The following is a 4,429-nucleotide window of genomic DNA, read 5'->3' as shown; positions in this document are numbered from 1 at the left end:
AAAAATATTTAAATGACAAAGGCTTTATATATTCAAGTGTACAATGTCATGACTTGGTATTTACATACACCGTGTAGTGAAGGAAAATGAAAAACTTGAGTGAAGAAAGTTGCAAAACCTCTCAGGATGGCTTCAGATTTTGGAGTAGCATCTGTTCCTCTATGGATAAAAGCAGTTCAGCAATCCCCTGCCAATTTTCTCAAGTTTGATTCTGACCTCCACCACTTGCTCACTATGTCATTCAGGATGTCACTTAATCTTCTCTAAGTGCCTCTTTGTTTATCTGTGTTGTGATTAATCAAAATGACATCTGATGGTGACTGGTGACAAGTCACGTGAGATACACCCAAGTATGCAAAGTGCTTAGTACAGTGCCTTAAGGGTAGGAAGGCCCAGTGCTTGGTAAGTGCAGGATTGAGGACCCCAGCTTTTCTGCAGTTTTCTTGGGATATTTCGAGCAGATTCCTTTATGTATTCCTTATGTCAGCTAAGTTCAAAACATGATAAAGGAATTAAATATGTCAGTGGCAAGCCCAGACAGGAAACTCAGAGATCTGTGACGTTCTAGGCACCAACTGGATTCTGACAATCAGAGAAGTAAGAACAGGAGGTTTCAGTTTCTTTTTCTTGAAGTCTGAAAGTCAGGGAAGCCCTCTCTGAAAAAATGGCATTCAAGTCCCTGTGCAGAACAAGAGGACTTCCAGGCAGAGGAAAGGGTAGAGACTTGCTCAGAAACTTACAGCTACTTAGTGGGTAAAAGAGGTCTCTTGACCCCTTTTTTGACCTTTCATTTATTGCATCAAACTGCCTCTCTTATCTGGAATCTCCAGAAAATATTTTGGATGGAGCATGGATAAAACTGACCACGTTAAGGATCATATGGAAGTACAATCTTCCATTAAAAAATGGAATAACTATTGTGCTTAAGGCTCTGTATTGGGTGTGTAAAGACTCAGGATCTTTCTGATAAACCATTTCTCTTTTTGGTCAATGGTCTCCCACTCAGGTCGGGAGCTCCAGCATCTTCATTGACTCCTCTATGGTCTCTTTCTCCACCTCTTCCCACTATCCTTATCTACCCAGGTTGTGATTACATCTTTTTAATTTGACTCCTGGCTGGCTTGGTACTGGGCATTGGGAAGGGAATTTGAAGTTAATAACATAGGATAGACTCTTGACTGAGGATTTAAGACTATTTCTTGAATACCTTTATTTAGAAATAAACAAAAAATTCTATCAGTTAAAAGCATCTATGATTCTATCATCTAGAAATAACCAATATGAACCACTATCAGCCATCTGTATATTTAGTATTTTACATATATTAAAAATAAAATGATGTCATATGTATAATCGGAAACCCTTGCACAAATATCATAAACATTTTTATAAAAATAAAATATGTCTACATCATCATTTTGACTGGTACATTATATATGATAGTGTCATAAATGAATAAATTCCTTAATTTATTTAACCAGTCCTTCAGTGGTATATGTTTATATTGCCACTGATTTTTTTTTTTTACTGTTGTGGATTTGTTGAAGTCATTTCATTAAATAATTTCTTTTGAAGGAATCACTGAATCAAAAAATGTTTAATTTTAAAACTTTTGATGACTATTGTTAAATTACCCTCTGAGAAATTTTATACCAATTTACAGTCCTCAAAGCAGTCTGTAAGTGTGCTTCTTCTTTCCCTTTACTATCACACTGGTTATTAATATTTTCAAACATTTTTGCCAGTCTGAAAAGTGAAAAGTCATCTCATTAATTCAAAAAATTGTACTTCCTTGATTACTATTGAAATTCAACATCCTCTTCACATTTTGGGTAATTTATATTATGTTGTGCATTATCTGTTCGTACGTTATATCTACACTTTCATTGCTTTATCTTCTTTTTTGTATATTTCTGTCATATACATTGTAGATATTTTCCCATTTGATTTTGTCTGTGTTTACTGAATATTGTCATAGAAACTTAAAGTTATGATTTAATTAAATCTGACATTTTTTAGTTGCAGTTTTATTTTTTATTTTCTTTGGCTTTTCTTATTCTAAGATTAGCAAATATTCACTTGTCTTCAAGTACTTTTAAGATTTCACTTATTACATTAAGATCAAATCAGTCTTGAATTTGTTTTGATATAAAGTATAAGGTACAGAACTGTGTTTATGCTTGAATTGATTGCTCCAATTTATTGATAAATCCATCCTTTCCTCCATTGATGTGAAATGCTAATATTATCATACACTCCATCAGGTACATAGGTACCGATTAAGGATCTTTGATATGGGGAGATTAGAAGCAGACACCAGGGAGGTCCAGGTGCAAAGTAACAAAGGTGGTAATAGGAATGGAAAGGAAGTGGATTAATGCAAGCAGCCCCCCACTAATGCACAGATGAATAGTGAATATATCTTGTCTTCTCTCTGAAATGTGACGGTCATCAGGAGAAGTCAAAGTGACTATACTGTTGTTTTGAACCAGGCGACTGGTAGAAAGTGCCATGTACAAAAATGCGAAAACAGAAGTGGGCTGTGAAGTAGAATGTGATCATCAATTAATTATTAAAAATTTGAGTTTATGGTCCCAATAGAGTATCCTTGTGGTGATATCTATGGAGAGCGAGAAAGAGTGAGAGCGAGCAAGGAAGAGAGTACAGGCAGATCAAACCAAGTTTTAGTTAACTTTTTGTTAGGCATCTCCTATATTTAAAAGGCAGCACTGCATTTTCCTGCATGACTTGTCAACATATGAAAGATTTTACTTTTCTGGAGCAGTAAAGCGGCAGCTAGCACCTTCAGGAGTGTCAGAATCATAGGCAACACCTCCCAGATGGGTCAGCCTGGTGCACCAGCGTCTTCCGGTTCCTCTCCCTACTCTCTTTCCTCTCCTCCTGGCCAGCTTTGGGTTCCTTCTTCTAAGGCTCCTGACCCCCTCCTCATAGATCAGAGAGGGTGTGGAATTTCCATTCTTGCAGCCCTGCTGGAGGAAGACAGAGAGCACTGCAAGGAAAGGGCATGGAGGAAGAGGTGTCTGTGGAACCTCGACCTCATTTCTGGGCTTAGTGCTAGTCCAAGAAAAGCCATGAAAGGAGCAGGAGGAAGTGAGATGCTTCCTCTATCACTGCCCCACAAAACACCCAGGCTACCGCCCCACTGCTCACCTTGAATTGCTCTTTCAGAGGCTGTGGGGAGATCAGCAGAAGCTCAGAGCTGTCATTGATCTGGGAAGCAGAATGCTGCCCTCCACAGCTGCAGCTGTTACTTTTGGAGGCACTTCTCACAGCCAATTCAGCCTGTGAGCTGCATGGTTCAGGGTCAAAGAAAGGTCAGTAAAGGCTTATTATGGATTTATTATTATGAGTCCAGAAGACAGCTTTGTTTCCAGGAGACACTGTCCATGTTTCAAATCACTGACTTGGGGCTGGTGCTCCTGGAAGTTGGAAATGGCTGTACTAGTGTTTTCCAGACATGCAGATGAGGTGAAGGATTTCTGTTATTGGAGACACATGCAACTTTCACATTTTATCATAAAAATAGATGTAAAACATTTTTTCAGAGGCTTGGGTTGTGGCTGAGAGGTAGCACGCTCGCCTACCATGTGTGAGTCACTAGGTTCGATTCTCAGCACCACATAAAATAAAATATTGTATCCACCTATAACTAAAAAATAAATATTAATTTTTTTTCAGGCAAATTTTTCCAAATAGTACAAATAGTAGCTCTGAATCAAAGATTGTAAAAGTTGAACAGTAGTCAGAATTGGTAGAGTCTGGTTATTAAAGTGAAAGCTTTGTACATTTATAATGTCTGCATTATAGTTTAGCATCCTCTATACTATTTGTCCTTATGGTAACTGTGAGATACTATTTTCTTCACTTTCTAGATGAAGAAGGTAAAGCTCAGATGGGACAAGCCTCTTAACTGATGGTGCAGTTCAGAGCAAATCCAGGACTCAACCTCTGACCTTGAATTTCCCTGTCCAATCTCCTGTCTCCCACATGTACTTTCAGAGGCCTGCTTCACCAAGCCCCCCACCACTTTTCTTTGGTAAGCAAAATATCCACTTCCTGGACCATTCACATTTTTAGGCCAGCATCATTTATTTTGCTTGCTTGGCCTGCAAGTATCTACTAATGTTCTCTTACACTTCCCTAAATGTTGATTTATAGGCACTGTCAAGAGTCAGTTATAGATTTGATCACATGGGCATAGCCTTTTTGATAAATTTAATTTTATATACAAGGAAATATAAGTAAGCCAGGGGATAAAAGCTTACGACATAGTATTTTGACAATTAATTAAATCAGAGAGGAGAACTGTATTCCTAGGCCAGAACTGATAGAATTGCCATTTTGCACCTGCGGTCACTTTTGGATCCATTTGTGTGGTAAATCTAAAAAGAAAAGATAATCCAGAAAT

The sequence above is a fragment of the Marmota marmota genome, unplaced genomic scaffold (assembly GCF_001458135.2).
Source record: "Marmota marmota marmota unplaced genomic scaffold, marMar, whole genome shotgun sequence".
Taxonomy (NCBI): domain Eukaryota; kingdom Metazoa; phylum Chordata; class Mammalia; order Rodentia; family Sciuridae; genus Marmota; species Marmota marmota.
The sequence above is the reverse complement of the archived record's forward strand: the minus strand, read 5'-3'. Positions refer to the sequence as shown.